Source organism: Arachis hypogaea, chromosome 19, assembly GCF_003086295.3.
Source record: "Arachis hypogaea cultivar Tifrunner chromosome 19, arahy.Tifrunner.gnm2.J5K5, whole genome shotgun sequence".
In the NCBI taxonomy this organism is placed as follows: Eukaryota; Viridiplantae; Streptophyta; class Magnoliopsida; order Fabales; family Fabaceae; genus Arachis; species Arachis hypogaea.
The window spans coordinates 58,615,722-58,626,177 of record NC_092054.1 but is presented as its reverse complement, the minus strand read 5'-3'; the positions used below and the strand labels follow the sequence as shown (position 1 = coordinate 58,626,177).

The 10,456-nt window shown below is 37.9% G+C and overlaps 1 long non-coding RNA gene across 1 annotated transcript; it reads right to left on the bottom strand.

Moving 5' to 3' along the window:
- Window positions 1–1,059: 1,059 nt before the first annotated feature.
- On the bottom strand, window positions 1,060–1,822 carry LOC140181900 (uncharacterized). The gene is made up of 2 exons (XR_011877538.1): window positions 1,743–1,822; window positions 1,060–1,497 (listed from the first exon to the last, which is right to left on the bottom strand). It is a non-coding gene; the product is annotated as an uncharacterized lncRNA (long non-coding RNA).
- Window positions 1,823–10,456: the final 8,634 nt, after the last annotated feature.

Sequence of the window (10,456 nt, the reverse complement as noted above, 5' to 3'; positions counted from 1 at the left end):
ATACTTTCAATCAATGCACTGATTTATATTCAAGGATTACTTTCGTTATTTATCTTATGAATTTGAGTATATTGGAAGATAGCTCTTTTTCTACATAAATTCTTGTTGATTCTTGGAAAAGTTAACTCACTTGAGTAACAGCTTGAAAGTAATTGCCTGGAATTAACGTGATACGTAACATATAATCATTTTATATTTGGGAAATTAAGGTTTATGTGGCTAATAAACTAGAATTGGACCTAAACCTTTAATCTAATTCAAGTGACCAAGGAATTGGCAGTTGATTAGGTTAGAGGAGATTTAATCACTAAGGAATTAGGGTTTAATCAATTAAAGTTTGCCATGAATTGAATCTTGCATGATTAAAGTATTTGGTAAGAACCATTAGTCCGAAAAAATAAATATCTCTGAAACCTTAACGTTTCTCTCATATATCTTTCACACCAAATCAATGGTTTGCTTTCTTAATTCCTGAATTTCTGCTTAATGCTTTTGAACACAAAATACTCTTTTCTACTTGTCTGACTAAGTGAATCACTCGACTGTTGTTGTTTGGTCCATTAATCCTCGTGGGATTGACCCTCACTCACCTGAGGTATTACTTGGTACGACCCCGGTGCACTTTCCGGTTAGTTTGTGGGTTTTCTAAATTCCGCAACAACAACCTAAATTATAATGCTGGCTTTAGTACCATGGATGTCTCAAAAGTTGTAATGGATTACAAGTTGGTTGATGATGATGCGTTAGTTGAAGAAGAGGATGAATTAGATATTGCTACAAAGAAGAAAGAATGCGACTAGGAATATTTATTAGAAATATGTATGTTTTTATTTATAACAAGTTACGGCTATGTTTTTGAATTTTCTTTTTGTGAATTTTGAACCATACATTAGATAACACATTGAATCTATTGTTATATATTTTGATTGCAAATACACTTTTATTTGACGATCGAGATCAATATTTGCCGACTTTATTGTTTGGATTGAATTTTGACATTAATTATCAGATTGAATTACTTGATTGGATATATTTGAAATTGATGGTTAGATTGTAAAATAGACTATAATAGAAAAAATAAAATTTATTAAGATAAATAAAAAATATGATATAGGGAGAAGTGTCTCATTAAAACACCTCCTGCAAAAATCCAACGCTGAAAGAAAGCTAATGAATGGAAAAAATAGAATATCTTTTGAGCCTTCCTCCTCCTCCAGCTTAACTATAATATATATTTAAAAAAGTTGGATACATTTCATATTCCAGTCAAATCTTTGCCATCTAAAGTTTGTAACTTATAGTTATCTTTGCCCAAAACTTAAATAATTTGGAAAGGTCTTTTACATGTGGCTGATAATTTACTATGTACATGAGATTTAAGAACTTCTTCAATCATACAGAGCACCAAATCACCTTGGATAAATGTGCACAAAATAATTGCATAGCTCAGTGACATAAAAGAGCTATATCCCGGTCTTCTTCAACAGTATCAAGCTCCTTCAATAGTTTGTGACATCAGACATATGCAAATGAAATAAACCCATGTGAAATTTCAATAGTAACATTGCATTAACACCATTTTTGAATAGACCCTAATCATTATAGAATTTTAAAATATTAAGACTTGTTTGTGGAACATGAAATAAAATTATAGAATTGATGCAAACATGAATTTGAATGGAAAATGAAATTGAAATAGAGAAATGAAAATGAAATTAACATGACGAGGGAAGGAACGTTACTCAAATAATTAACTTGTAAACTATTTTGTATCGCGGAGATTGATAAGTTTGTAAGTGTATCATGTGAGTGAAATTCCAACACATTTACAATTGATGGACTTTACATTTATAGAATAATTCCATCGTTCCATGCTTGACACCTGTCAGCTTTTCCTCATCTACACAATCTTCACATGTTAAATAAGTCTATCAAGTTATTTGAATTCAAATTTTGAAATTAAAATATGTCGACATTCGATCTATCCATCTAATCTTTTTTTGTTGACCCAACTATCTGTCTAATTAAGATTATTGTATGCAATTCTCTAAATGTTCCTTCAACTTATACTCTCCGTGCTGTTTAGCTGACTTCAGTATGTCTTGTTATTTCTAACTCATCTCACTTGCTTCCAAAAGATATTTTTGACATTCTTGTTGAAAACATCTAAAATCGATTGTCAAAGTATCTACTATCGACTGTCTAAACATATACTATTGATTGACATCTTTGTCAAAACATCCTCTATTCTAATTAGTAATTGTCAAAACAATAACATCTATGTGAGTTTCCAAGTATTTCTTTGATCATTCCCTTACATTGCTTCTGTCGACATCACATTTTATCAATCTTGACACAACTTATTTTACTTGATCATTGTATCTCTAACAAAATATACTTATCGAAATATTTTCTGGCAAACACACTATCATTGATATTACGTACTTTGTTGTTGAAACAATTTTCTTTGTTATACGAAATACAATTTAAAAATATTTTCTAGTTAAGACATTTATAGTTTCATTAATCATCTCATCTTTATTTTTGAGACTTTTAAATAAGCAAATGATTATGTTTCACTTGATTTTGGCCAATCACGATAGGGTGTCGAATCAAGCCTATGTCAAGATCTCAATTCGGAAAGCAAATATGACTCCTCTTTAAAATAATGAACTCAACCCAGGATTTACTTAATGTATGTGTCGAACAATTACTTGTACAAAAAATATATGAAATACTTAGTAAAATTGTGACAAATAATGTAAAGAATTGTAATAAAAGAAAATATATAAAATAAATGAAAATTTTAAATAAATAGAAAAGTGAAATAGCAATTGAAAAGAAAGCAAAATGCTTAAAAAAAGAAGAAAAATACTGAAAGAAAAGAAAACAAAGGAAATAAATTAAAAGTTGACTACAGAAACTCACGTGTATTTGTACTCCATGGTTCTCTTTGACATCTACGTGACCTGAATTTTGTAGAGTTTTATGCGATTATGGAGGGACAACTATAACAGAGGAGGTAGAGACAACCAAGGAAATCAGAGGTGGAATAATAATAACAATCAACAAAATCGGTATCAGCAGAATCCTCCCTATCAACAGCAGAACCAAAACCAGCCTTACCGAGCGCCTCACCTAAGGCAGTCCCAAGCACCTCAGAACAACCAACAGTAGGCCCCTTAAATTACTTACCCTCCTTCTTCTTCCAATGATGAGATGCTTCGCACTATGATGCAAGGACACTAAGACATTCAGAATACACTTACCTCTACCATGAACGGTCTGAATGCTACTTTACAAGCTCTCATCTCCCGGATGGATTCACTAATTGCCTCCAACAATCAACCTTCAAGCTCCGGTGCCATTCCTTCTCAACCCTTACCCAACCCCAAAGGTGGAATCAATGCCATCACTTTGAGGTCCAGAACCACACTGCAAGAGAGGAATCATGAGGAGCCAAGCTCAAAGGAGAACATTCAAGTTGAAGATGTTGTTGAGGTAGAAGATGCTGAGGAGGGGGATGAAGTATAAGACATGGCTGAAGAAGAAGCAGATCAACCAGAGAATAGCGCACCAAAGGAAGCTGAAGCTACAAGAGACGCCATCCCTATCCCCTTTCCACACCTTGCTAGGAAGTCCAGAAAGCAGATGGAGCTCGACCCAAAGATGGTGGAGATCTTCAAAAAGATTGAGGTAACCATTCCGGTTTTTTATGCCATTAGCCAGGTACCTAAATATGCAAAATTTTTAAAAGATTTATGCATGCATAAGGATAGAATACAGGATTTAGAAACCATTCCCTTAGGTAGCTCAATATTTTCTTTAATAGGTGCTATACCAGAAAAATGTGGGAATCCAGGGCCATGTATAGTTACGTGTACCATTGGGGGGTGTAACATTTTCTAACTGCATGTGTGATTTAGGTGCGTGTGTGAGTATTATGTCATTGTCTGTATATGATACTTTGAGGCTCCCTCCCTTAAAAAGGTCGACAGCTCATTTTGTTTTGGCAGATAAAAGCATAATCACAGTGGTTGGAATTGCTGAGGATGTGCTGGTGAGCATTAAGGGGCTCACATTTCCTATTGACTTCTATATTTTGGAGATGCCCCCTAATGACTCAGGAAGACCATCATCCATCCTACTTGGAAGGCCATTCCTGAAGACTTCAAACTTCAAATTAGATGCCTTCTCAGGAACTTACTCTTTTGAGATAGATGGCAGAGCAATGAGCTTCAACCTGGATGAAGCTATGAAGCACCCTCCAGAAGATCATTCCATCTTCCAGCGTGACATTATTGATGAGATTGTAGCTGTAGTTCACCAAGAAGAAGTAGAAGAGCTACACATGGAGCAAGATACAAGTGTGGGGAAACTGTCTGAACACAATGAGGACACTTTGCCGTTATCACTAGCTTTAGATGATTAAGTACCTAGCCATGAGCAGAAAATGGAGTTAAATCCCCTTCCACCCCACCTCAAGTATGCTTACCTTGAGGATAATCAGAAGCTCCCAGTTATCATTGCAAGGGAACTCACTTCCCAGCAGGAGGAGCAGTTGCTTAGTGTGTTGAGAAGATACAAGAAAGCAATTGGGTGGAGCTTGGCGGATATAGCAGGCATCAGCCCTCAAGTTTCTGAGAATAGGATATTTTTAGAAGAGGGAGCAAGGCCTGTCCATCAACCTCAAAAGAGACTGAACCCCACTGATAAACCATTATTTTATGGTCTATATTGTGTTTAATTGTGTGGTTTTATCATATCTTTACCCACTTATTCATTAAATTAGCATGTATTTACAATTCCTTCCCAAAATTACTCCATGGTTGAAAACTTGCTTCCTATAGATTTTTAACTATGTATTTTAAATTCTCCTATATTCCATTCGATGCCGTGATCTATGTGTCAAGCGTTTCAGGCTTTATAGGGCATGAATGACTTAGAGATTGGAAAGGAGGCTTGCAAAAATGGAAGGAACACAAGAAATTGAGGAGATGACCAGCGAGAAGCGACACGGACACATGGCTCACGCGACCGCGTGAGACAGAGGAAATTGCACTGATGTGCTCGCGTGCCTGACGCAAACGCATGGATTGGAAACTGCACAAGTGACGCGAATGCGTGGACAACGCGCACGCGTGGCAAGGCAAAACGCTGGATGACGCGATCGCGTGACGTGCGCGATCTGCAGAATCTGCAGAATTTACTGGGGCAATTTTAGGCTCTATTTTGACCCAATTTTCGGCCCAGAAAAGCAGATTAGAGACAGGAAACATGCAGAGACCAAAAACAACATTCATTCTGCATAATTTTAGTTTCAGATCTGATTTTACTCCTCCTCTAGGTTTTTTCTCTACACATTCATAGTTCTTAGGATTTTGATTTTATTGCTTTTTGGATTGGGATATTGAGAAGAGTTGTTACCTCCGTCAAGACTTCATCATTCTAGTTTGTTTCCTTACTTGTCACTTACTCTTCCATATCCTTAATTTATTCAGAGTTACTATTGGATTATTTTTAGAATTTATTACTACAAGAACTATTTTTATTTTTAATTGATCCTTTTGATTATTATTCATCATGTCTTTCTTCATTCCCTTTTCTTATTTTGCGAAGTTTACATTCATAATGAGCGAGTAGTTCCATAACTTGATTGGGAGTTGATTGAAAGGAGGACCTTGAGTTGGAATGCTCAAGAGTAAAATTATAGTTGGGTTTAGCATTGGGTTGCCCTCTAATCACTAACACTAGTCCTTTCCAGGGGAGAGGATTAGAACTTGTGAATAGAAGCTGACTTCCAACTTGCTTAACTTTCCTTTATCTGGTAAAGGATAACTGAGCAGGCAACCTTCAATTATCACTTTGATCTTGGGAAATCTCCATCAAGGATAGGGCTTCCAACTAATCTACTCCCGGTCAAGGTTTTTATTTAAATTACATAAATTCTCTGAATTAATTCCCTGTTTACTAACTCAAAACCATTTTTGAAAACATTTGATTAATAAAATAGCACACCTTTCTGCAACTCGTTGGGAGACGACCTGTGATTCATACTCCCAGTATTTTAATTCTAATTTTGTGACAACCCTTCTAAATTGATAAGCGGATTTTTGTTGGTTAAGAACTGTACTTGCAACGTATCTCTTATAAGAATTTCTTAACCCGCCAATTTCTGCCACGTCAATTTTTGGCGCCGTTGCCGGGGAGTTGCAATAGAGTGCTAAGTTATTGATTGGAATTTATTTATTTTGCTACTATGAGCTGCATGTTTCTTTCGTTAAATGATGTGTTCACTTCCTGATCCAAGCTTGCCAGTATTTGATCCTGAGATTGAAAGAACTATTTCACGTATAAGGCAAGCTCGGCGTCAGTTAGTCCTCCCCGAGGGCGAATCTGAAACATCACGTAAGGAAGAAACATGCTCCCTTTCTACTGATTCGGTTGATTTATGTGCAGGTGACATGGGAGCACCTAGGAGAGTTACTATCCAGGAGGCTGGAGCCCCTAATTTTACAATGCAACCGTTTCAAGTGCATCACCCAGCAGTGGCTACAGATTTTGAAATAAAGACTGCACTACTCAACTTGATGCCTAAGTTTCATGGCTTACCTGCTCAAGAGCCTATCAAGCACCTTAGGGATTTTCAAGCAGCCTGTTCTACTGTCAGGCGTGATGGTGCAGATGAAACTTCTATTCTGTTGAAAGCCTTCCCATTCTCTCTTGAGGAAAAGGCAAGAGAGTGGTACTACACTCAACCCACAACAACTGTTTCTGACTGGAATACGCTTAGAAGAGAATTTTTGGAAAAATTCTTTCCCACTAAAGTTACTGATAAACTGAGGAAAGACATCTCCATGATTGTTCAAGACAAGTCCGAGACTCTCTACGAATACTGGGAGCGCTTCAACAACCTTCTGGAAGCATGCCCCCCACCATATGATTGACAAGATAGTGTTGCTCGGCTACGTCACACAGGGCATGAGGCCTCAAGATAAAACCACATTGGAAAGTGCTAGAAATAGGTCTATGAAAAAGTACAAGACCACTGATGAGGAATGGCAATTGATCAGCGACTTAGCTGAATCTACTCGAAATCACAGGCAGAAACAAAGCTGGTCAAAAGCTGTTGCAGAGGTATCTTCTAGTAAGGAGACTACTGCTCTGACTCAGAGTATATGTGAGATGACAAACTTACTGAAGCAGATGCAGTTGAGTCACAACAAGCGCAGCAGAGCCAACAGTTAGTTCCACAGAGAGTATGTGGGATCTGTGCTGATTATAGCCATTATACTGATGAATGCTCGCAGCTCCAGCAGAAAGACAACACTGTAGCAGCCATTCATAACTTCTATGACCACGCCAACCAAGGATACAATCAAGGTAGCAGCTACAACCATGGATGGCAGGACAATTCTAACCAAGGTTGGAGAGATAATTCTAAGCAGAGTTGGAGAGACAACAATAACAGAGGAGGCAGAGACAATCAAGGAAATCAGAGGTGGAATAATAACAACAACAGGCAGCAGAACCAGAACCAGAACTATCCTTACAGAGCACCTCACTTGAGGCAATCCCAAGGAACACAGCACAACCAGCAATAAGTTCTGCAGATTACTCATTCTAATTCCGCTCCGAGTGACGAGGCACTTCAATCCATTGCACAAGGACAAAGGAACATGGAAAGTTCACTTAACGGTCTAACATTTGCTATACAAGCTCTCATCTCTCAGCTGGGATCATCCAATACTTCAAACATTCAACATGCAAGCTCCAATGGAATTTCTTCTCAACCCTTACCTAATCCAAAGGGTGGCATTAATGCCATCACTCTAAGGTCCGAAACCACACTACAAGAGAGGAATCAGGAGGAGCCAATCCCAACAGAACACGCCTCAGCTGAAGAGGTGGTGGAAGTAGAGGATGCTGAAGAGGAATAGGACATACAAGACATGGTTGAAGAAGAAGAAGTTCAACCACAGAAAGAAGCACCAAAGGATGCAGACGCTGCAGTAAACGTCCCTCTTATCCCATTTCCACAAATTGCAAGGAAGCCCAGGAAGCAGATGGAACTTGATCCCAAAATGGTAGAAATATTCAAAAAGGTTGAGGTAACTGTTCCCCTTTTTGATGTTATTCAGCAGGTACCTAAATATGCAAAGTTTCTAAAAGATTTATGCATACATAAAGACAAAATTAATGAATTAGAAACTATTCCTTTAGGTAGTTCTATATCTGCTTTAATGGGAGGTATACCTGAAAAGTGTAGTGATCCAGGTCCATGTATGGTTAATTGTATTATTGATGGTCTGATATTTTCTGACTGCATGTGTGATTTAGGAGCATGTGTTAGTATAATGCCTTTATATATATATATATATATATATATATATATATATATATATATATATATATATATATATATATATATATATATGATACTTTGAGGCTCCCTCCCTTAAAAAGGTCGGCAGCTCATTTTGTGTTAGCAGATAAAAGCATTATTACAGTGGTTGGAGTTGCTGAAGATGTATTAATGAGCATTAAGGGACTCACATTTTCCATTGACTTCTACATTCTCGAAATGCCCCCTAATGACTCAGGAAGGCCATCATCAATCTTGCTTGGAAGACCATTCCTGAAGACTTCAAAGTTCAAGCTGGACGCATTTTCAGGAACTTATTCTTTTGAAATAGATGGCAGAATGGTGAAATTCAGTTTAAATGAAGCTATGAGGCACCCTCCGCATAATTACTCTATCTCCCAGTGTGACATCATAGATGAAACCATGGCTGAAGTTCACCAGGAGGAATTAGAAGAGAAGTACACAGAACAAGGTCCAAGTGTGGGGACACTTTCAGAGGGCAATGAGGGCACTTTGCCATTATCACCAGCTCCGGATGATCCAGAGCCTGGCCATGAGCAGAAATTGGAATTAAAGCCCCTCCCTCCACACCTCAAGTATGCTTACCTTGAGGACAAGCAGAAGTTTCCAGTTATTATTGCAAGGAAACTCACTTCCCAACAAGAAGAACAGTTACTCAGTGTGCTGAGGAAACACAAGAAAGCAATTGGATGGAGCCTGGAAGATATAGTAGGCATCAGCCCTCAAGTTTGTGAGCACAAAATATTCCTAGAAGAGGGAGAAAAGCCTGTCCGTCAACCTCAAAGAAGACTAAATCCCACCATCTTAGAAGTTGTCATGAAAGAAGTGACCAGGATACTTGAAGCAGATATCATTTATCCCATCTCAGATAGTGAATGGGTCAGTCCAGTACAAGTGGTGCCCAAGAAGTCTGGAATCACAACAGTAAGAAATGCGCATGCTTCTGACAACTAGAGTGCAGAATTCATGGAGAGTTTTCATTGACTATAGGCGTCTCAACCAAGCCACTCGCAAGGATTATTACCTCTTGCCATTCATTGATCAGATGCTTGATCGCCTGTCAGGTAAATCCCATTATTGCTTTTTAGATGGTTATACAGGCTATTTTTAAATCTATATAGCTCCTGAAAATTAGGAAAAGACTACTTTTACATGTCCTTTTGGCACTTATGCTTATAAGAGAATGCCCTTTGGCTTGTGCAATGCGCCAGCTACATTCCAAAGGTGCATGATGAGTCTTTTTTCTGACCTTATTGAGAACTGTATGGAGGTTTTTATGGATGATTTTAGTGTTTATGGTGATTCATTTAGCCTTTGCTTGGATAGTTTATCTAGAGTATTAGATAGATGTGTCAGTACAAATCTTGTGTTGAATTTTTAAAAATGTCACTTTATGGTAAAACAAGGGATTGTACTAGGACATGTTGTGTCTAGTACTGGCATCTTTGTAGATCCAGCAAAAGTGGATGTTATTTCTAGTTTGCCTTACCCCTCCTCTGTGAGGGAAGTCCATTCATTCCTTGGCCATGCAGGTTTTTACCGGAGATTCATAAGGGACTTTAGTAAGGTAGCACTACCCTTATCCAGACTACTGCAGAAAGATATTGAGTTCGAGTTTAGTGAGGACTACAAACAAGCATTTGATAAGCTGAAGACCGCCCTGACTCAAGCCCCAATTGTGAGAGGACCAGACTGGAGCCAGCCATTTGAAATCATGTGCGATGCTTCCAATCATGCAGTAGGAGCAGTGCTGGCTCAGCGTGAAGGTAAGGATCCTTTTGTAATTGCTTATGCGTCTAAGACTTTAGACACAGCTCAGTCTAATTACACTACTACTGAGAAAGAGCTTCTTGCCATTGTTTTTGCTCTGGATAAATTCCGAGCCTATTTACTTGGTGCTAAAGTAGTAGTGTACTCAGACCATGCAGCTCTAAAGTATTTATTAGCTAAAAAGGAGTCCAAACCAAGGCTTATACGTTGGATACTGCTACTGCAAGAATTTGATTTAGAAATTAAGGACAGGAGTGGTAACCAGAATCTAGTGGCAGACCACTTGAGTCGCCTTGAGCA